We start from the raw sequence: 25,295 nt of genomic DNA on the forward strand, positions 1-25,295 counted from the left end.
AGGGGGATGGGGAGGAGAGAGACAGAGACAGAGAGACAGAGAGCAAGAGTAAGACAGCCAGCCAGTCTTTTGAAACACTAAAGTCCACCCTGCAGTGGCACGCTTCCTCCAACAAGGGCACGTCTCTTCCAATAATGTCATGCCTTCTAATCCTTCCTAAGTGGGCACCAAACATTCAAATATATCAGCCTATGGGTCCATTTTCTCTGCTGCTTCACACTTACAGTTCAAGGTCAGAGTTCTCAGCACCTAGCTCCAGCCATCATGCCTGCCTGCTGCCTTCTATGCCATTATAGGTTCTAACCTCCTTGTAAGCCAAACAACAACAAAACCAAACCAAACAAAACGAAACCAAACAAAACAAAACAAAAAACCTTTTCTATCTGTTGCCTTAGTCATGGTTTTTATTTTAACAACAGAAAAGCAAACTTAGACACAATGCCAACCTGCCTTCTCTACATCTTTTTCCAATTGCAATATTAGAAGCAATCTCATAGGTTGTAAGGTTATACAAGAAGAAGTTATCATTTCATCAGTTTAGTTGTTTGAGGAAATCAGACCAGTGAACAGAAATTCAGAGTGTTATTAAGAGACTATGACTTTGGGCATCAAAACAGCATAAAGATCCTTTCTATTGCATTCATAGCTTTGTGAAATCTCCTCCCCTTGACTGTGGTCCAAATTAGTGACTGACTTAGACTGAAAAGAACGCAGTAAAGATGATGCTATGCTACTTGTCAGCTTTCATTTTAAAACACGACCTTCCCTGTCTGGCTTGTGGATCCTGGGAACACTGGCAGATGCTAGCTGCCATGCTCTGAGCTGTCCTATGAGGCCCACAGACCTAAGGTTCCCAGTGACCATCCACAGAGGATCTGAGACGCAGTCCAACAACTCTTGAGGACAGGATCCTTACAAGAGACAAGTAAAGGGACCTGGGAGCACCTAGGATTGTGAGGGTCCACAGCACAGCACTATGGACACACTGACCACCACTGGAAGAGTCCACCTCAGTATGCCCGGATTCTGAACCTCAGAAACTGGAGTTCCCCTATGCCACTAAACTCTGCGGTAGTTTATATGTAGCAATAGAAGCCTCATACTGTTCAATAAAACTTTTGGATTAAATGAGCTTTTAAGTATTCTATGTTGATAGGAAAGATATAACATGGGCTCCAACTTCATGTTCTTATAATAAAGTTCAGTTATAATGTGGAAATATTTTGAAATAAGGTTCATGTTTTTGGACACTTGCCTTTGGATATATAAGGGCTTAAGTCTACTAGCAACAGTGCAATAAGAAGAAAATCTTAGAAAATCCCTCTGTAATAAATAAAGTATGTATTGTTAATAGGGATGCTAGAAAGGCTAACCACCATTCTAAAAAAAAATCTCATTTACCTGCTTTAAGAACTTGGCATATTTGGGCTAAGCAATATAAAATATTTGGTTCCCATTTCATTAGAAATAATCAGAACTGGGTATAAAAGGCTATTTCCAGCAATACTATCTTTTACAAATTGATGGATAAATAAGAAGATCATAGGAAAAGTACAAATTAAAGCAGTTCATGACTAGTACTGCATAAAACATGTAGAGCAATACTGTGCACAAAGGGTAAGGAAAGACAGCTCCAGTCCTGAAAAGACAGCAAAGAATAAAGCTACTGAGACAAAGGCTGAGTAAGAGCATCTTCCATGTTCACGACAGTCAGAGGCAGAGGACTGACCAGCACAGCCTGGATCCTGCTGTCTCTAACTTCCCAGCAGTGTGATGCAGGTGCACACCACTGAACTCAGCTTCCTACACGGGAACTTAGGTCAACATGCTTGTGGGGTAAGCACTTTACTGATGGAGCCATCTTCCCTGCTCCTATTCTGTTTGTTAACACTATTGCTCTGTAATATAATTTAAGTTGTGCATTATGACACCTCTAGCATTGCTCTTTCTGCTTAGGATCAAATGGGTTTTGCTTCCACTTGAATGTTGAGATTTTTCCCCCTAGGTTGGTGAAGAATGCAATTTGAATTTTAAAAATTGTATTATAAATTATACTAACAATATTCATTGAAAATGATGGAGAAATGAACACATTCCCAGAAATATCTCAAAACAAATACAAGTGTGGTGCTGTCACAAAACTGGAAATGTAGACCACTATCTTAGTAAACTAGGATAGGCAACAAAGCAAAAGAAAATCCCCAGAGTCTACCTAATTTTTGATAATGCTTTCAAAAATAAATACTGTGGAAAAGACAGTGTCTTTAACAAGTGGTTTACATATGAAGAGTGGAACGGAGGAGCCTCACAAAGCTGAAAACAGAAACTCCATATGATCTTGCTGTACCTCTCTTGAGAATGGACCCCAAAGACTCAAGACAACATAGCATAGAGATACTTGCACATCTGTGTTTAGAAATAATGATTCTATTCACAACCTTGAGAAAATGGAACCAGCCTAGATACCCATCAATAAATGGATAAAGAAGTGTGATACATATACATACACACACACACCACATGCACACTCACACAAATACAAACACACACACACACACACACACACATTCACACCCCCATGCACACTCACATACAGTATATGCACACACACACACACACACACACACACACACACACTCACCCACACAAGTACACACTCACAGTTACTGTGCCCATTGAGATGTCCCAGAAAGAGAAGCATACAGGAGCTATTATTAAATTTTTATGCAGACTGGGATAAACAATGTATCCAGTCAGAGAATGTTTTCTGTCACAAGATATTAAGGAAGCCCTCACAATATAATGGAACATTTCAAAACTATGCAAACTCAGTTTGAAAGGGCACTTACTGGCCAATCCTGAACAATTTCAGCTTTAAAATTGTTGAATATATATGTATATATCATTGGAAAATAAGTGTTAATTAATCTAATATTACAGAAAACGAGTGCATCAGTAAGTGGAGAAGAGAAAGGTTTCCTTAGCTCACCAAGGAATGAATACAGAAGGGATTATGGATGCTAGAAAAACCACCATTTTGAAAACATGAATTGTCAGTAACTGATGTGGGCAAGAACCATAAAAGGATACTAAATTAAACGTTAATGAGAGCAAATATGGATGTCATACAGCAAACTAGTAGCCAACATCAAACTAAATGAAGAGAAACTTGAAGCAATTCCACTAAAATCAGGGACTAGACAAGGCTGTCCACTCTCTCCCTACCTATTCAGTACAATACTTGAAGTCCTAGCCAGAGCAATTAGACAACAAAAGGAGATCAAAGGGATACAAATTGCAAAGGAAGAAGTCAAAATATCACTATTTGCAGATGATATGATCGTATACTTGAGTGACCCTAAAAATTCCACCAGAGAACTCCTAAACCTGATAAACAACTTCAGCAAAGTGACTGGATATAAAATTCATTCAAACAAATCCTCTACTCAAAGGACAAAGAGGCTGAGAAGAAATTAGGGAAACGGAACCTTTCACGATAGTCACAAACAATATAAAATACCTTGGTGTGACTCTAACCAAGCAAGTGAAAGATCTGTATGACAAGAACTTCAAATCTCTGAAGAAAGAAACCGAAGATCTCAGAAGATGGAAAGATTTCCCATGCTCATCGACTGGCAGGATCAATATAGTAAAACTGGCCATCTTGCCAAAAGCAAAAGTAATCTACAGATTCAATACAATCCCCATCAAAATTCCAACTCAATTCTTCAGAGAGTTAGAAAGAGCAATTTCCAAACTCATGTGGAATAACAAAAACCCCAAGATAGCAAAAACTATTCTCAACAATAAAAGAGCTTCTAGGGGGAAGTTCACCATCCCTGACCTCAAGCTGTACTACAGAGCAATAGTGAGAAAAACTACATGGTATTGGTACAGAGACAGGCAAGCAGATCAGTGGAATAGAATTGAAGACCCAGAAATGAACCCACACACCTATGGTCACTTGATCTTTGACAAAGGAGCTAAAACCATCCAGTGGAAAAAGACAGCATTTTCAACAAATGGTGCTGGTTCAACTGGAGGTTAGCATGTAGAAGAATGCAAATCGATCCATTCTTATCTCCTTGTAGAAAGCTCAAGTCTAAGTGGATCAAAGAATTCCACATAAAACCAGATACACTGAAACTAATAGAAGAGAAAGTGGGGAAGAGCCTTGAACACTCGGGCAAAGGGGAAAATTTCCTGAACAGAACACCATGGCTTGTGCTGTAAGATCAAGAATGGACAAATGGAACCACATAAAATTGCAAAGCTTCTCTGTAAGACAAAGGACACTGTCAACAGGACAAATTGGCAACCAACAGATTGGGAAAAGATCTTAATCAATCCTACACCTGATAGAGGGCTAATATCCAGTATATACAAAGAACTCAAGAAGTTAGACTCCAGAGACCCAAATAACCCTACTAAAGAATGGGGTAACCAGGTAAAGAGTTCTCAACTGAGGAACATCAATTGGCCAATAAGCACCTAAAGAAATGTTCAGCATCCTTAGTCATCAGGAAAATGCAAATCAAAACAACCCTGAGATTCCACCTCATACCAGTCAGAATGGCTAAAATCAAAAACTCAGGTGACAGCAGATGCTGGTGAGGATGTGGAAAAAGAGGAACACTCCTCCATTGCTGGTGGGATTGCAAGCTCATACAACCACTCTGGAAATCAGTTTTGTGGTTCCTCAGAAAATTGGACATAGTACCAGCTGAGGACCCAGCTATACCGTAACTCCTGGGCATATATATACCCAGAAGATGCTCCAACATGTAATAAGAACACATGCTCCACTAAGTTCATAGCAGTCTTATTTATAATAGCCAGAAGCTGGAAAGAACCCCGATGCCCTTCAACAGAGGAATGAATACAGAAAATGTGGTACATTTACACAATGGAGTACTACTCAGTTATTAAAAACAACGAATTCATAAAATTTCTAGGCAAATGGATGGAACTAGAAAATACCATCCTAAGTGAGGTAACCCAGTCACAAAAGAACACACATGGTATGCATTCACTGATAAGTGGATTATTAGCCCAGAAGCTCAGAATACCCAAGATACAATTTATAGACCACATGAAGCTCAAGAAGAAGACCAAGTGTGGATACTTTGGTCCTTCTTAGAAGGGGGAACAAAATATTCAAGGGAGGAAATAGGGAGACAAAGTTTGGAGCAGAGACTGAAGGAAAGGCCATCCAGAGATTGTCCCACCTGGGGATCCATCCCATATATAGTTACCAAACCCAGACACCATTGTAGATGCCAACAAGTGCTTGCTGACAGGGGCCTGAAATAGCTGTTTCCTGAGAGGCTCTGCCAGTGACTGACAAATGCAGAGGTGGATGCTTTCAGCCAACCATTGGACTGAGCACAGGTCCTCAATGGAGGAGCTAGAGAAACAGGCCAAGGGCCTGAAGGGGTTTGCTGCCCCATATGAGGAACAACAATATGAACCAACCGGTACTCCCAGAGCTCCCAGGGACCAAACCACCAACCAAAGAGGACACATGGAGGGACCCATGGCTCCAGCCGCATATGTAGCAAAGGACGGCCTTGCTGGATATCAATGGGAGGAGAGGCCCTTGTTCCTGTGAAGGCTCAATGCCCCAGTGTAGGGGAATTCCAGGACAGGGAGATGGGAGTGGATGGGTGGATGGGGAGCACCCTCGTGGAGGCAGGGGGAGAGGGAATGGGGTAGGGTGTCTGGGGAGAGGCCAGATAGGGGGTAGCATTTGAGGTATAAATAGACAAAATATGCAATAAAGGAAAAATAAAATAAAAGGAAAGAGAGCAATGTCATAGTAGAGATGCTTGATTATCTTTAGCAGCAGCGATATCACATGACCTTCTAATACATATGACATCATACAATCTGCAGTAGCATAGTGCTGCTGTGCTGCTTCTATCCTGCCTCTACAACCTAGAGCTGATCAAAAAATCCACAAAGGGGAGAAACTATAGAGACCATATCCAGAGGTTAGGCAAGGCCCCCAGTTGTGCGATGGGGTCACCCACTCATCTCCAAATTTTTAACCCAGAATTGCTCCTGTCTAAAGGAAATACAGGGACAAAGAGTGGTGCAGAGACAGAAGGAAAGGCCATACAGAGACTGCCCCACTTGGGCATCCATCCCATTTGCAGACACCAAACTCAGACACTACGGCAGATGCCAAGAAGTTCATACTGACAGGAGCCCAGTATAGCTGTCCTAAGAGGCTCTGCCAGAGCCAGACCCATACAGATGTGGATGCTTGCAGCCAACCATCAGACTGAGTACAGGGATCCCAATGGAGGAGTTAGGGGAAGGACTGAAGGAGCTGAAGGGGTTTGCAACCCCATAGGTAGAACATCAGTATCAACTAACTGGACCCCTTAGAGCTCCCAGGAACTAAGCCACCAACCAAAGAGTATACATGGACTAGTCCATGGCTCCCACTATATATGTAGCAGAGGATTAGCTTATCTGGCCTCAGTGGGAGGGAATGTACTTGGCCCTGTGGAGGCTTGATGCCCCAGAGAAGGGGATGCTATAGGGGTGAGGTAGGAGTGGTAGGTGGGTGGGAGAGCACCCTCATAGAATCAGGAGGATGGGGGATGAGATAGGGGATTGTGGAGGGAAATCGGGAAAGGGGATAACATTTGAAGTGTAAATAAATAAAATATCCAAGAAAAAAAAAAGAAATCCGAATATATGGAAACACCACTTAAAACCAAAGTGATGGGCATACCTCTTAAATAACTCCTATATGTATATATATTTTTTAATTTTAAATTTTAATTTAATTTAATTAATTTTAAATTTTAAATTTAAAATTAAAAAGTTTTAAAAACATTTTTTAAAGGAAATGAAAAAACATGGAAATTAAAATGATATATGATCTGGAATTGGATGCAAATCAAATAAAATTAAATGAGACAGTATTGGGTTAACTGATCCTATTTGAATATAGGGTATGTTGGGGGGGAGGGTACATACTGTACCAGTATCAATACCAAAGTTCTGGTTTTGAGCACTGTAATGTGGTTGTAAAAATAAAATGTAAGGAGCAGATGTCTACAACTGACTTAAACCACTTTAAAGAGAAGATGTGTATGTATTTATGTATGAGCACAGAGGCAGAGGGGTACAGCTTTGACATTAAAGAAAAAGAAAATAATTACTTGAGAGTAGAACAAATTGGAAGTTACATTTTATATACAACATATACATAAAATATAGTAGTCCTTTCATAGAAATGAAAAACCCTGAAACTGTCTGAATTTCTATAAAACATGATTGGTGTGACTAAAGCATGGGGAAGTAAGAACAGCTCCTGTGTATGGTGAAGCCATGATGATTCTTCATCATAAAGAGATGCCACTTACCCTATAGAAGAACCAAGATGCCACACACCTTAGAGAACAACACAGATGCTACACCTTAGGGAGCCGAGATGCTACCTACGTACCTTAGAAACAGCTGGGATGCCATGCGCCTTAGCTGTCCTGGGTAGGACAGCTGTGCGAAGGTTTCCTTTGGTTTGCAGCTGTTTGCATTATCAGAGAGTTACGAAGCCAACAGACAGAGTTATTAATGACAATCTACATTCAGAAGAATTCTCACATTTCCTTGTTTAATCTGCTCTGCTGTAAAATATTCCTTAAGAATGCTAATAGATTCATGAACCTATTTTTGGTTGAAAAAAATTACAAAATAAAATACAGCCAATACTAGCAGATTTATTCTATTCTTTGTGCCTCAAGGAAAACAGAGAAAGTACTGAATGAAAGTTACACAGCATACTTTCCTTATTGGAAACCCATTTCTGATTTATGAGACAGTATTGGGTTAACCGATCCTACCCTGAATACAGGGTATGTTGCGGGGGTGGACAGTACTGACCAATATCAACACCAAAGTCCTGGTTTTGAGCACTGTACTGTGTTTTTTTTTTTTTTTTTTTTTTTGAGAAATATGATTAAATAATTTAGGCAACCTGTCTGAGCTAGCTATCCAGGCACAGGACACAGTATTAATTCAGGCATACCTGAAAACTAACTTTCACTTACACTGTGTACTTTCAGACTCTTTGCTAAAGCAATCTGTATTTGATTTGATTAATCAACCAACTTTATAAATCAACTATTTATTATCAATTAATCATGTGTAACTGAAAGCATGCTCACATCTGAGTCATTTGTAGGAATCATTACAAAACTAAAGCTTAAAAGAAAAGGTTATGCCAGTACATTTCCTTCTTTAATCTCTACTCTCCTCATGTAAAGTGTGTTCCCTCACAATGACCCCCTAGATACTTCACATCTTTATGTGGCTCTGACTTCTTGTTAGCAGCTGAGGTAACAGATACAATAGCATTTCCTAGATACTTTATTCTAGTTGGTGTCTGGCCCCACAGCGGATCATATGTTAGCAGAGAGCTGTTCCAGATCATCATAAACACAGGCCTTAAGGGATGGTACTGTGGAATGTACAAAGCAGCTCAATATTACAGGGCACTCCTCCCAACCTGGAAAGCTCAGACCAAATTCCCTGAGACTCCATCATATACAGCAGCTTGCTACAGCTGATAAGCTATGGGTAACTTGTGTGGTGAGGACTCCATGTTTGAAGCATCTCTTTAAACATGTATGTCTCATGAGAAATGGCAGAAACACCTTTTGTGTGCTCTAGCTAAGCAAAGTGGATTACTATTAACATGTATTTGTTAGCAAGGAACAATATGGAGCATATAATGATACCACTGTGTGCACAGCAGGCTTTGTAATCAGGCAGTACTTGTTTCTCTCTACAGAGGAAAAGATAGGTAAATAAGTAAGTATTATGCATTTATCTCTGTAAAAAATACTGCTAATTTAAAAAATGGTTTTGATCTAATAAAATATTGTCCTTGAAATCTAAAATGTTAACCCTATATTATTTAAACACAAATAGGGCATATCTAAATCCTTTTACTGTCAATAGACAGAAAACATTCGGCAATAACAGTGGAATCCATTACCTTCAAGCTCTCTGTTTACACAGTCAATAGATAGTTACTAAGGGCTAGAGAGACAAGTCAGAGGTTAAGAGCACTAACTGTTCCTACAGAGAGAGGTCCTGTATTCAACTCCTAGTACCTACATAGCAGCTCACAACCATGTGTAATTCCAGTACCAGGCATGAACACAGTGTAGAAACCCATATGTAGGTAGAACATACATACACATAAAATAAACACATAAAGTTTAAAATAGTTCTTGCACAACACTCCATTTCATATCAAACCCATGTCCTTATTAAAAGAGATAGCATATACTCAACGTATAGGGAAGCAGACCAACTCCTGAAAGTGACCACCTTCACTCTTTGCCTAACCTTAAAAGATACAGAGGAATTATGAAATACTTTCTAATTTATTCTCAATAATTTAAAGAAAATATTCATCAGATGAATGGTCATTTGTTGAATGAGAGTAAGATTCATGTAACTTTTTAGATCATAATCACCAATAAAACTGTTTTTGACTTTATTATTGTCCCCATGCCCGAATTCTCTCTCTCTCCCTATCCCCCTCTCTCATACACTCTCTCTCTCTCTCTCTCTCTCTCTCTCTCTCTCTTTCTCTCTCTCTCTCTCTCTCTCTCTCGGCTCAACTTTCAACTTAAGTGTGCCTTTAAAGGTGGGTCTTTAGAGAAGTAAATATGGAAAATGCTGTACTGTGGTGGATCCTAAAAATAAGAGCAACAATGGCCATCTCCAAGGAACAACAGACAGTGGGAGTGCATGAGTATACAGGAGAGACCACAGGAGGACTCAGCAAGGGGGCAGCCATGTAAGCCAGGAGGAAGGTCCTCACCAGAAAGCTATGTGCTGGCCACATCATTCTGGACTTCTAGGACTGAGAAAAGGATAAGTTATTAAATCCACTCAGTCTGGTACCTTGATATAGCAGCATGAGCAAACTAATATGCCATTTTTTCTCTACTCCTGATATAGCCACTCATAAATGAATTATTAGAGCCTAAAATAAGTATTATTTACTGAAGATGTGCAGAAATATAAATTAGTAGTCACATAAGACTACATTTTATGAAATTTAGCTGAACCAACAACAGTAACAAAATATTTTAAAGCTATTAAAAGTCACTTAACACATGACAGGTTTTATATTTTATCAAAATATTTTCTTAGCTGATATATTTGTCTTGTTTATTATATAAATATGGGTAATACGTTAGGTACTCTGTCATTTACTTTCTGGAGTTGGAGACATAGCTCAGCAGTTAAGAGGACTGGATGCTCCCTCAGAGGAACTGGGCTTGATTCCCAGCACTCACAATGTGACTCACAGCTGTCTGCAAGTTCAGTTCCATGGTATCCCATGCCCTCTCTCACCTTTGCAGGCACCACATATGCATGACGAACATAGCTATACACAGCCATACACACAGACAACACGTCCATACACAGAAATAAAATGATAAAATAACTGTGCTTGTCTTGAGTGAGTTGTTTGTTATTAACAAAATTTAAAGCAAATGGATTGACTAATCTTTCAAAATCGAAGCCATGTTTTATGTATTTTTAAAGGATTGAAATATACATCATTCACAAAAGGCATCACACACAAACCCAAAGCTTCACAGGAGAACCTAAGCTTAAGCAAAAGTATGAATCAACTTAAAACTATAAACACAGTTTTGAAAGCTTATGTGAGTCTGGAAGTTTAAGAAGAAAAAAGTTTATCAGGAGAAACTCCTGCTGTAAATGGCAATCGGTTCTGAAATGTCAATTTTATGGTGCAATAAACACAGTCTACCAAACATAACCAAACCATTATTTGGGAAAATATCAACACCTGCTTCTGTTTTCTTTGAAGTATTAGGGCAGCAGGTCACGTATAACTTAACTACATCCACTTGGACCTACCTACCAAAGACATTTTTCCCGTGTTTCATCACCTTTACATTAGATGCTAACTGATTCAGAACAAGGAGCTAAGTCTGAATAAGCTGTAGTTTGCCATGGTATTAAAAATGCTAATAGTCTTAAAAAGCATCAAGGAGAATCTTAGTTCCAGAATACAGTCAACTAAGATTTCAGGCTAATCTATTGTTATGCTGTGTCATTAATATGTCCCCTTAGTCAAGTGCCCACCAGAGAGGTGACAGCTCCAATGTGAATACTTTATTAGGTGATAAAAATTATGCAGGGGAGACTGACAGATTCCTCTAGCCTCAGGGAATGAAGATGCAGACATTCCCAGTCAGACCACAAGGCAAAGAAGTTTACTGCTGTCTCACTCAGAACTCGTGGGGAATTGTCTTCCTTGGGGGCTGGAGGTAGGGAGACTCACGCCTACCCAGTCCCCTGGTCTTGAGCTGCCAATGCCCAAGTAAAGAGCAACGGTAGGAATAGACTGCTCAGACTCACACAAATTTAATAGGGGCGACGAGCCACATAGACAGATAGATAACTAACATCAACTTCAAGCACAGGAAGAAAGCTACCAAGTAACAACAGTCACAAGGGATTCCCACACTGCTGCCAATCAAATTTCTTTCCACAGTATATTCCTGCATTGCTATACTTCAGGGAGCAAATGACAAAGCAAGCCAGTCAGCAGCTAACTTTACAGAAAGGCCCCACTTTTATATGATGAACAAAATGGTGATCAATATCCTCAGTAAGAAAAAAAGAAGAAAGAAAATCTGTAGATGAAATTTCACAGTCAAATAATGGTTTACAGAATGAAGAAACCAGCAAAATACTACTTTATGCGCAGTAAATAAAGTAAGTTTAGTAAATGAGCAGAGGCCTCTCCTACAGAATGATAACCAAAGCTAATGATCTATAGCCAAAGTCAAGACCCTTGTGACCTGCTGGGAAACTTCATGGACCACACCCCCTTCTTTCTGGCCTCTCATAGCATCCTCTGCCTATATCTTTCTGACACTGTAATACCTAAAGAAACAAGGAAATTATATTCTTAAATGGGACACAGCTAGCAAACGCTGGTAAGATTAGTCTTGAGAGAGTAAATACATTTACCCAATGGAATACTACTCCATACACATACTAAATAAAAGTTTTTTTTTTATTTCCTTAAAAAGAAAATTTCTAAAAGACACCAAGCAATGCAGGTTTACTGGGATTGCCTGTTCATGTGGGCTACTCACATAGGAAGCCCTACCACAGGCCAGCTGACTTAGTTCACTGCATTTTATAAGGCAGTTCTCACTGTCTGTCTATCTGCAGCTTCCTTTCCCCCGTGTCTTCTCCTTTCTCCCTTTTCCCGTCCTGCCTCCTTCTCTCCTGCCCTCTGCCTCCACATGTTATATTAGCAAATGCATCTACTATTAGATCACTAGATCCCTTGGTTACAGACGGACAAGTCTTCCACAGATGTAGAGAGTATACATGCGCCCTATTAAGGCACTGCTTCTCAGATCCAAAGAGATGATCATTCAAGAGGTTAGGCAACCACACTTTGGTCTTCCTTCTTCTTGAACTTCATGTGATCTGTGAATTGTATCTTGGGTATTCTGAGCTTTTGGGCTAATATCCACTTATCAGTAAGTGTATACCATGCATGTTCTTTTGTGACTGGGTTACCTCACTCAGGATGGTATTTTCTAGTTCTATCAATTTGCCTATGAATTTAATGAAGTCATTCCATTGGGTAAATATACCACATTTTCTGTATCCATTCCTCTGTTGAAGGACATTGAGTTCTTTCCAGCTTCTGGCTATTATAAATAAGGCTGCTATGAACATAGTAGAGCATGTGTCCTTTGGGGGAACAAAAAACTCACAGGAGTAAATACAGAGACAAAGTATGGAGACTGAAGGAAAGGCCATCCAGAGACTGTCCCACTTCGGGATTTATCCCATATACAGTCATCAAACCCAGACACTATTGTGGATGCCAAAAAGTGCATGCTGACAGGAGCCCAATAAAGCTATCTCCTGAGAGGCTCTGCCAGAGACTGACAAAAACAGAGGCAGATGTACCTAGTCCCCAATGGAGGAGCTAGAGAAAGGACTGAAGGAGCTGAAGGAGTTTGCAATCCCTTAGGAAGAACAACAGTATGAACTAACTGGACCTCTCAGAGCTCCCAGGGACTAAACCACCAACCAAAGAGTACACATGGAGGGATCTATGGCTCCAGCCGCATATGTAGCAGAGGATGGCCTTGTCTGGCATCAATGGGAAGAGAGGGCCTTGGTCCTGTGAAGGCTCAATGCCCTAGTAGGGGAATGTGAGGGTGGGGAGGCAGGAGTGGGTGGGGGTGGGGAAACACCCTTATAGAAGCAGGGGGAGGGGGGATGGGATGGGGGTTTCCATGGAGGATGGCGGGAAACCGGGAAAGGGGATAACATTTGAAATGTTAATAAAGAAAATATCCAATAAAAAATAAAAAAAAAAAAGAGGTTAGGCAACAATGGCCACACTCTGCTAATTTACTATTTTAGTAAATATCAAGTGATTGTTTAAAGATTAGTTTTGAGTAATTCATGTACTGTATTTGTAGTTCTTGCTTAAAAAAGAAATACAAGTTTTACTATGATAATGAAAAGTCAATTTTTGTTGAGTCCATATGGACAGTGAGTTGTTAATGCGCTGAGCACATTTTTAATTATCACGTCTCACAGATAACTCTTTCAGCTCTTTACTGTTTTCTCCCTAGGAGCACTCAGAGTGGACAGATGAATCAATGTTTCTCAACTCCACCTAACTCTCATCCTACCCATCTTACCCACCCTCCATACGCATCTGATTATTTCTGCTAGTCACTAAATCTAACTCAGGGCTGGTCACACCGACAGGCATTAGATTTACAAACACAAACTCTAGGTCTGAGTCTCCTCATTGCTCAGTTTGTTTTGGGGAGAAAGCACTGGAATGGAATCACCCTTTTAATTGAAAATAAACACAATTACTAATGATCAGCCATCCAGGAGGAAGAGCAACTGAGCCATGCTACCCCCAGTCTGTCCCATGAGGTTCATTTTTCAATGGGGTTCAGCTGACTTTCAGGCTCTTGTTAAATAGGCACACTATTTTCCTTCAACAACTAAATGAAATATGTGGCTTCTGTAGTAAATGAAAACATACTCACATTTTTATATCTTTGCTGAATAGGAACATAAAAACTACTTAGTAGATTTGTTAGTTCAAGGCCAGCCTAGCCTACATAATGAGTTCTAGGACAGCCAGAAATATACAGAGAGACTCTATCTCAAAACCAAACCAAACCAAAAATAATAAAACAAAAATAAAAACTTGGCTGGGATAAAATGTAAAGCTGGACTCCTGCTGTTGCTCATGCCACCTATTTCAGTGTCACCCCTCAACCCCTCATCCAGGGCCTCCCAATAAACAGCCTGCATCCCTGCCCACCAGATGCTTGCATGTCAGACCTGACCCCTGGCAGCTGGTGTGTAGTGATCAAGCTGTATGCTGCTTTACCTATCCGAGGCTGTCAAGTTAGAGCTACCAGAAACTACCTGCTGACGCTATGGTTCTCTGTATAAAGGTGGAAATAAAATATAAAGCTTACGAATTGATATTATTTTGAGAAAAATAAGTTAACTGAAACGACAAAGTCCAACAACATTCTGAGAAAAATGTCTTTAGCAAATAAAGATTAGTACATTTATATGTTGAATACATTTGAATTGATGAGTTATTAATTAGAATATGGCATCTAAACATATTCAACCTTGCTATGATTAAAAAAGACTTATCACTATTAGCTGTTGTTTTCCTTTCCTCTTTTTTTTAAAAATTAGGTATTTATTTCATTTACATTTCCAATGCTATCCCAAAAGTCCCCCACACGCTCCCACACCCACCCACTCCCACTTCTTGGCCAGGGCGTTCCCCTGTACTGAGGCAAATAAAGTTTGCACAACCAATGGGCCTCTCTTTCCACTGATGGCTGACTAGGCCATCTTCTGATACATATGCAGCTAGAGACACGAGCTCCGGGGGGTACTGGTTAGTTCATATTGTTGTTCCACCTATAGGGTTGCAGACCCCTTCAGCTCCTTGGGTACTTTCTCTAGCTCCTCCACTGGGAGCCCAGTGTTCCATCCAATAGCTGACTGTGAGCATCCACTTCTGTGTTTGCTAGGCCCCGGCATAGTCTCACAAGAGACAGCTATATCTGGGTCCTTTCAGCAAGATCTTGCTGGTGTATGCCATGGTCCTTTCCCCTTTTTAATCCTGTGAGTTAACGCCACTGAAAGTGGTATAAAGCAGAAGCCCTTGGACACGTGTTATGGTAAAGTTAAATTTGCAGAATTGCTTTGAAAATCAATATGTATTATGTACAAGCAAAAATATTTGCATTTGAGCCTACTGAGGAACTACCAACACATAGAAGAATCACATTCAGGCTGTTTTCATGGTACCACTGTGGACGGCATTGAGAAGTTCAGAGTAACTGGATACCTAAGTGCAGCAGGACAGAATGAAGCCTTTACACGTAACAAAGGGTTCACAGGCGCACACAGAAGCTCAAGTAGTAGCAATCATTTCTACGCCTGGAAACAAACATGTGCACTCATATACAGGCCTGCACACACACAAACAAAAACCAACTAACATAGCAAGAGTTTAAAGGTTAAGTGGTACAGTACAGGCCTTTAATTCTGGCAAGTTTGAGGCCAGCCTGGTCTACATAGTGACTTCATGTTAGTCAGTGCTATATAGTGAGACACCATCTCAAAAACCAAAGAACCAACAACCAACTAACCATCCAACATGGACCCTACATATGTAGAGCTATTTTGGTTTAATGGTTTACTTACTATTGCTAGTAATATAAGCTGTACAGAAGGAAGGGAGACCTACAATTAAAGGAGACCATTTATTTGAAAAAATACATAAACTTACTTTAACTGTAGAGCAAGCACTACAATTAAGTATTTCCAGAACATGAGCCGTGTCAAGAGACACTCCACAATCTCTAGTCCTCGCCAGTTATTACATAGGTACAATCAACAATTCGGAATTTACTTGATATAGTATGATCTGCTAATATTCACAGAATCGTAAAAACAATGCTGGAAAACAGTAAATTATCTGAAGTAACCATATGCCAGAAACAGAGATCTAAATGTGTCTCAGAAATGAGAAATTCTTAATAGATTCATTTTACATATTTTTTTTTTATCAAATTATTCCAAATTCCAAGCCTTTTAAGCAAAGGCTTCAGTAACTGGAGGTTATTAGGTTATTGCAGTTTCTTTTCCTGAACCTTCTTCCCCCACCTTTAGCATTTCATGAACACAGTGAGATCATGGAATTAGCCATGATCATCAAGAACGAGTATGATTACTAAAAGTAACTTTCAGAGAAAGTTCTGTATGAATTTAAGTAGCTTATGGAAATGAACTATTCTTCCAAAACATTGTAATGCTATTAGACTTCCTTTCCCTACGTTACTAAATTTTAGTGTTATTTGGGCAGCAGCAACACAGTTTACTGTAGCTTCGCATCTGTAAGTGGGGACTGTATTAGGAAGCACAGTGTGTGGAGACCTTGAGTCCTCATTCAGTTGATTGACAGACATGTGTCTTTTTGTGTGTCACATAACAAGTGTTAGTTACTTAACCTCTCCATCAGTTCTGACTTTCTCATTGCTGGTGACGTCTAACATCTCTCGTGGCACACAGTGTTTACACCGTGTTTCTGCCAGCTGTCTTCAGCTTGCCACTTCAATGCGACCTACTCTCTGCTTTGAGGGCTTAGTGCATGAACTCCTGGACAGGATTCTCTGTCATCTGAAGAGCTATGGTCTCTGCCCACTCCCACAGCTCCTCTAAGATCTTTTTGAAATGCTAAGTGGTCAGATTAATAGTCCATAAGGAGCGGTGTGTGTGTGTGTGTGTGTGTGTGTGAGAGAGAGAGAGAAAGAGAGAGAGAGAGAGAGAGAGAGAGAGAGAGAGAGAGAGAGAGAATGAGAAATGATGAATATAGCCCCATGGAACATCTAACCATTAAATACCTTTAATGTTTAGTTTGTTAAATGTGCATACTGCCACAAAAATTCTTCCATTTTATCTTAACAATATGCCAGAGTAAAGTTTTAAAAGAACGTTTTTTTAAATAATGAAGTTTCCTTTTTTTCCTTCTTTATAAAAAATTTTATTTATTTATTTATAATGTATACAGCATGCTGCCTGCATGTATGATTGCAAGCCAGAAGAGGGCACCAGATCTCATTATAGGTGGCTGTGAGCCACCATGTAGTTGCTGAGAATTGAACTCAGGACTTTTGGAGGAGCAGCCAGTGCCCTTAACCTCTGAGCCATCTCTCTCCAGCCCAAACACCTTCTCTTTAAGATAAAGGAGTACCCTAGGAATTAATTCTGAAACGCAGTCTGTATGATCATATGTAACATGTCTACTTATGCCTAGAAAACATACAAAATTTTGCAGTTATGTATAAAGAATGTGGTCAAATCACAAATACAAGTATATGTTTTTATATAAAAACAATTTCCCTACAAATAAGTTTATAAAGTTCATATCTATATGTACTATAGGGTTGATTACTAGTGCTGTGTATATATGCCATTCAATACAACTTTCTAATTATAACTACATTTCTATCCTATGCTTAAGGATATTTTTCTTAGACAACTACATTGTTTCAATGCTTGTGAGATGTTATGTTTGCATAGCTCTTAGCCAAATTTCCTTTCTTTGGGTTTCTTTGCAATGGGAGGCTGGCCTAATTAAGTAAAAAATAATGAATGAGTTTGGGTACTGAGAGGACGTGGTTTAAAGCACAGAAGAGAACAGTTCATTGTGCAATAGAGCTCTCTTTATAATAGTGGTCTGAAATAGCACGGAGCATGCCAATTTAACTGAAAGACCTAATGCTCATTACTTTTTACAAGCAGGAGAGTAACAACACTCATTATAAATGGGCTCATCTCCAAATATAATTATGACCCTTAGGTATACAAAATAATCCTTGAACATTCAACCATATTAAGATGTTTTAAGTTTAAAAACTATGCTATTTACTGTGAAATGTTTAAAAATTATGTAAAGAAATTTAAGAGTAAATTATGTGAGATAATACTTAAAATAGAATTAGCTTTATTAATTAGGAACAGAAGTCTTTCAGAGCTTTCTGGAAAAGTATGTTGAGTAGACATATACATTTGCCAATATTTTCTGCAGCCAGTTCTTTTATCTTCAATGGAGTGATGTTGGTGGCTGTAAACAAACACTTTATTACAATTGTCTTTAGTTTAGAACAGAAAGTTTTCCCCATTTCTCATTATGCCAACACAGTAACTTAAACACCATTAAAACCAATTTACCTTTTTCAATATTTATGAATTTCCAGCAAAAGGTGTCCCATTATAAAACATCAAAGCTTGTTAACTATGGCCCAATTACCTGTGATGATAGGAAGCTAGTAAAAAAGTTAAAACAAAACAAAACAAACAAACCTTTTAGTACAAGCTAGTTTCTTGAAGTGCACATGTATCTTTGACCCTAAGAAAAGGTGCATGCTACTGTCACACAGTCCGACCAGAAGATGCTCAGATGTCCCAGGAAGGTCTCTGGTTGACAGTTTCCTTCACAGCTGCAGTTGAGCACTAACTGAGGAGGGGTCAGAAGCCTTGAACAGTGCTGGGTTTCAGAAACAAGAATTTCCTCACTCGTGTAAAGCCTACTTTAATTTTTGATAGAATACAATCTCTGCAAAATATTACTAACAGTCTTCATCTTTGACTTTGTAATCTGAATTCTTTATTAATGAGTTCATAACACACTGCCTAGTGCAGTAACAAATGATCCAAATCTCCTTCACTGTTCAGTAGTACATTGTCTTAGTTGTAGTCACTGTACACTTGTCTTAATAGAAATAAACCAGATGAACTTGTATAATCATGTAGATATTTCCTCATATCAAATACCACTTTTTAAACATCTAATGTCATCAAATCTAAACACTGGCTGTTAAAAACTTTTCTGGGAAATAAGACACAATAGTCTCCATTTGTGAAGACCTACAAAAAGGGTTCTCGAGGGCTATCCCTAGAAGAGAGAAGAACGTGGAACAACACTGGAAAGAGTTCTAACACATCCATCTACATCAGGAGAAAACACACACGTTTATTTTTTTACTCTTTGATCACATACCACATTTAATACACCTTTAAAAAGGAAAAGAAGAAAATCTCATCTCATAATTTATAAACAGAAAAATAAAAACAAAAATACAGAAGATAGAAAAACTGAGCCATAGCAAGGTTTACAGATTAAAGGCCCATACCTTTAATCATAGCACTCGGCAGAGGCGGAGGCGGAGGCGGAGGCGGAGGCGGAGGCGGAGGCGGAGGCGGAGGCGGAGGCGGAGGCGGAGGCAGAGGCGGAGGCAGAGGCAGATGGATCTCTGTGAATTCCAAGCCAGCCTCAGCTCACAGAGGTTCTAACCTAGCCAAGGCTACACAGTGAGATCTTGTCTCAAAAAATAAAGTTAAATAAAATAAAATGAGCCATACACTATGTGTATTTAAGCTATGCAGAGTGCTGGAGACACTGAATAACTCCCCACTGAATGAAAATTGAGTCAAAACAGAAATTAATTTTAGAACTTAATGAAAATGAAAATACAACATACTCAAACTTAAGAGACACCATGAAAACAGATCTGTATCGAATGTCATGTACAAAACTTCAACTTCAAGTGGATTGAGGACTTCATAAAACCAGACACCATGAGTCTGATAAAGAGAAAATGGAAACATACTTGAATTCAATGGGAAAGGAAAACCCTAAAATATACAAAGAACCTAAACAAAGTTGAACACCAAGAATATATGTAACACAATAATAAATGCAGTCGATAATTAAATGGAGAGTTCTCAAAAGATGAAACACAAATGGCCAGAAAAACTTTAAAAATATTTAATACCCTAAGCTGTCATGGAAATTCAAATTAAAACTATATTGAGATTTCATCTTACCCTAGTCAGAATGGCCAACATTAACAAAATATGTAACAGAAGAAGCTGGCAAGGATGAAGGGAAAAGGAAACACGTATTCACTGCCAGCTGGAGTGCAAACTTGTAAATCCACTATGGAAATCAATCTACCACCAGATCCAGTATAACACTCTTGGACATATACCTAAAGAACTCTACATCCTACTACATAAAATACTCGCTTATCTACACTAAAGGCCTTTTGAAAAGACAGAATAAAACACACTATTATAGAAGCTTCCTAAAATATATGAAAGAAACTTAAATGGAGTCACCATATAATGGGATAGACAAGAGCTCCAACTAGACAGACAACTTACAGAACCAAGTAAAACCTGTTCCAGATTACAGCTTATTGAGTCATTGACTAAAGGGGTCCATAACCCCTTCCCCCAAACACCACAAGCTATTGCCCTTCATAATCAGACAGCAAGGCCCCATTGCTCAACACAACACTTAGTTATGCCCTCAAATATGGAGAAATTGAGCTGGTGCTCAGCCTAGAAGCATCAACCATATTGACTAGGAGTCCTAGACGTATCCCTAATGCTACTGAAGAGAGAAAATCACTTCTCTTAGCTACAAACCCTCTGAGATACACTGGTCAATAGTGGTCATCTATTATGAGAATAACCAACTGCTTTTTGCTTTAAGGCCTACTCCACGGATAATCTATACCTGGCACTGTTATATGGCCAATAGTAACCTGACAACCCTGGGTTCGAGGGAGAAACCCAGGAGTGGGAATGTTCAGTAAGTATAAGAGTTTAGAGTACTCAGTACTGAACAGGGTATCTTTATCAAGCCCCTCCGCTCAAAGCTCAGGGATGTCTACAGTACAGGAGGGAGGACGGCAACAGCAGAGGTAGTGGATGACTCCAAAGAAAGAGCATCCTGCATGTACAACAGGGCTGATACACACAGGAGTATCAGAGACTCTGACAGACCACGTAAGACCTGCACAAATTCCAGAGAAGACAAAATCCCAGCACAGAGAAGTTAAAGTGAGCACGACGTCCCATTCCTTACCGAGAAGCTATGCACAGCTGATAGACGCAGAGAGAAGAAATGTCAGTGTTCTCCAGAGGAGCGGCACTGGATAAACCAACCAGACTCCAGGGTAGGCCCTCTGATCAGGAGGAGTGGGCAAGTGGACTCTCTTTTGTGTTCTTTGTATTTTGCTAGTTAGGCATGGCATTTTTTCCTATTGATTTTGTTTGATTTGTTTTGTTTTTTCCCTTTTCTTTTTGAGAGAGAAAAAACATACAGCTGTATGCATAAGGAGGTGGGGAGGACCTGGGATGAGCTGTGGAGTGAAAATATGATCAAAATACATTATACAAAAATTTAAAAATAAAATTAGTTAATTAATTAATTAAAAAAAAGAAATTATCAAAGCATTTTCCAGGGTGACTACAACATTTTATCTGCCTATTAGCGATGTTTATCAGTGTTCTCTGGCTGAGTCAAGAATACAGGTAGCCAAATAAAAACCCTCTTCATTAAAATCTGATCTTCTACATGATTTCACGAAAATTTTGTGTTTATTACAATTTCTGAGGCCCTTAGCTTCACATAATACAATAAAGTTAAGTGTTTCCTGAGAACTTGATTCTGAACAAAAGAGAAAACAGTAGCTCATTTGGAGAGTTCTGAATTAAATCTGTCCAGATTTTATTTTATTTTTTAAATTTTCTCAGTTAAGTATAACAGAAAAAAGAAAAATCCATTCATGCTAGGGACATTTTTCCCACTAAAAACAAAAACAAAAAAAGACCAACTTTGATTTCATTTTCTTGGTGTGTTTTTAGTTTTTTTTTTTAATTAGGTATTTTTTTCATTTACATTTCCAATGCTATCCCAAAAGTTTCCCCATACTCTTCCCCCCACTTCCCTACCCACCCACTCCCACTTCTTGGCCCTGGCTTTCCCCTGTACTGAGGCATATAAAGTTTGCACGACCAATGGACCTCTCTTTCTAATGATGGCTGATTAGGCCATCTTCTGATACATATGCAGCTAGAGACATGAGCTCTGCGGGTACTGGTTAGTTCATAATGTTGTTCCACCTATAGGGTTGCAGACCCCTTCAGCTCCTCGGATACTTTCTCTAGCTCCTTCATTGGGGGTCCTGTGTTCCATCCAATAGCTGACTGTGAGCATCCACAGGCACTGGCATAGCCTCACCCGAGACCACTATATCAGGAGTTTATATTTTCTAGTGGAACTGCCCTCCAGTAAATTTCCATAGTTGGCATGTGCTAAGAGGTGTACACAGGTATTACATCTGGCTTACCCCATGATCAAAATGGAAAAAGAATTAAGTTGCAAAGTTTTTACAAAGTTCTGATGCTGTCCATGACTGAAGCAGCCTTGTATTGTGACATCTTCCTCCACGTTATCACTACACACAATGAAGCAACAGCCATATACATCTCAGAAAGCCAATATAAACACTCTTCCCGTGGCCTGCATGGGGAACACTGAAGTAGCAATCTGTTTTAACAACCTTCCAAATAATGCAGGTGGATGTCCTAGAGTGAGAAGCAAGGGTTACCAGTAAAAAGCACCAGTGTACTCTCCTGAAAGAGTCTAGAACAAGATTTTATCATAGGCAATCTCTGAGGAAGGGCACTACTGACTTGTGTGGTCGGAAACTTTTATTAACATAAACTTTTAGAAGTCCCAACTTTCTGACAAGAATAGTCAAAGTATTTAGAATATGTCCAAGTATTTGGAATAGTACATGAATGCATTTCCATAGAGTAGAGCCTCATCGACCCAGGGAAAGACTCCTCTGGGCCTCCATCCTCACTTCAGCTCTATCTTCTCCTGAAGGCACTGTCCACAGTTTCCCCTTGATTAACCAAATTCCTTGTGCTATATGAAAGAAACAGCATGGGGCTAGGGGTGCTGCTCTGTGGCAGAGTGCCTGCTGGTGCACACGAGGCTCTGGTGGGAAATGATCCAGTTGGTCTGTAGAGGATAAGAGCCATGGCCTTATATTGAGGACTATTTTAACTAGTTTATATCATATGTCAATTCCTTCTTTATGCCCCAACTACTCTACAGAAAACAAATGCAGAAAAACTGAGTGTTTACTTACGCGATCATCATCATAATAAGCTTTCAAATTAAAAACTTTAGTCTCCTATAATTAACATATATAAATACGGATTTCAAATATCTTGCTAGCAAGAGCTGGATGTGGCTTGAGGCAAGAATACTTGCCTAGCATATTCAGTAAGAGGGCAGGAGACAGAAGGCCAGGAGCAGGAGGGAAGGGATGGGATGAAACAGGTTGTTACCTTTATCATCTTTCAAGTAATACTTTCGGGTCTCTTCTCTCCAATGGCTGATAACATTTTCTGGAGTTAATAGCTACTTGTAATAGAGGACTGATCCATCTAAGAACTAGTGGAGACAAGAGAAAGCTACAAAAGCAAGGAGTTTGGGGAACAGCTGGTATAGGAAACCTTTGTTCTAGGTTTAAGAAAAAGACTAAAAATCCATTGCCATGTTTGAACTCAGAAACATTCATAAGGAAAGAATAGTAGATGATTCTGGGCTTAAGTTCTCAGGCTCAAACAATCCTTATTCTAGTTTATCATAAAGAGTAGGAAATTACATAGTATCACTCTATAATAATAGAGTATGTAATTGCTTGAACATTCTGCTGTAGTATGAGGTTGGTTGACTACTGAAATTTTCACCAAATCAAAAGACATGATTAAAAAAACATTTTAAAACAGAATTTATCTTGCTAAGATTATAATTACCTTCATGAGAAGTCTGATGACACAGCCTAAGTTCATATAGACTATAAACTATACGGATGTCAAGTTAGGCAAAAGTTTCATATAAATGTGGTTAAAGTAATTCTAAAGTTTGTTTTTACATCACAGAACTGAGCAAATGAACAAATGTAATGATAACATTGGGAGCTGATTATTCTGAGCAAACAGCAGAGAAATCCAAATCCAGACAGTTGGGGGGAAAGCCACAGCTACTCAGAAAACACACTGTGATGGAAAACAACCTACAGGTTATTATTAGACTAAAGAGACATAAAATTAGATATGCCACTTCCAGAGACTATAGGTTAGACGATAATATATGCTGAGTGAAGTGCCCTGTTTTGGTAACTGCAGTAAGGCTGTGTATCAGAATGTTCCTAGCTACATATTTAGGTGTAAAGCAGAGTGAGTCAAAATATATTCCAGGGTTAAAAAAAAAAAAAACAATCTTTACTTCTCTTTTCTTTAAACTAAATAATTTCAATTATTCTCCTATGTTTAGGGAGAATTGAGGTCAACAGAAAAAGAACTGTAGTTTAAATGTATTCAGTTTAATAAAATTGCTGCATGCCTATCCAAAGGACTTACAGTCTCAAACACTAATAGTGTGTTTGAGAAGAACAAGGATGCATGTGAGTAGTTATAATGGGCAAGAAGCATGATACAAAAACCAGAGTTAAAGTTAAAGTACTGGGGATGGGGTTGGGAAATAGCTCAGCTCGTAAAGTACTTATCAAGCAATCATGGAGAGATGAATTCAGACTTCTAGCACCTATGTAAAAGCCAGGTGTGTTGGCACACATCTGCAGCTCCAGCACTGAACGGAGTGAGAGCAGAGATCCCTGGAGCTCCAGGCCCAGCCACCCCAGCCACCCCAGCCACCCCAGCCACCCCAGCCACCCCAGCCATCCCAGCCACCCCAGCCATCCCAGCCAAGTGGATGAGCTCCAGGTTCAGTGAGAAATCTGACAGCAGAAAATGATATAACTGAGGAAAACACCCTTTACATGTATGTACACACACACACACACACACACACACACACACACACACACACAGTACCAATGGTAGGACTAACGAGATGACTCAGCAGGTAAAGGACCTTGTGTGAAAGCCTGCATTCAATCCCTTGGCTCAGAAAGGTAGAAGAAGAGAAGCAACTTAAGATATCTGCCCTATGACACATGAGGTATGTACCATACCCACACACTATGGAATGCACACTGAAACACAAACATCACAATACACATAGAGTATTAAAATTAAAAAAATACTGGGGAGTGATTAATTCCAACTACTATATTAGCTAACATTTACCATTTACAATTTTCTTAGGCATTTATTGAGTACTTTGCATATTAATTCACTGGATGCAGAAATAATCCTAAAAGTCACTCTCATTATCATGCCTTTACAGCTGCAACTGAAGCAACAAAAGTACAGGGAAGTTGACCATCAGGCCACAGGCCACCTAGGCA

General features: G+C 39.4%; 1 protein-coding gene across 3 annotated transcripts in view; it reads right to left on the reverse strand.

Moving 5' to 3' along the window:
* The window catches only part of Gstcd (glutathione S-transferase, C-terminal domain containing), a 110,290-nt gene that overhangs the window by 52,691 nt on the left and 32,304 nt on the right, over window positions 1-25,295 (reverse strand). The gene's annotated exons all lie outside the window — the stretch shown is intronic.

The sequence above is a fragment of the Mus musculus genome, chromosome 3 (assembly GCF_000001635.26).
Source record: "Mus musculus strain C57BL/6J chromosome 3, GRCm38.p6 C57BL/6J".
NCBI lineage: Eukaryota > Metazoa > Chordata > Mammalia > Rodentia > Muridae > Mus > Mus musculus.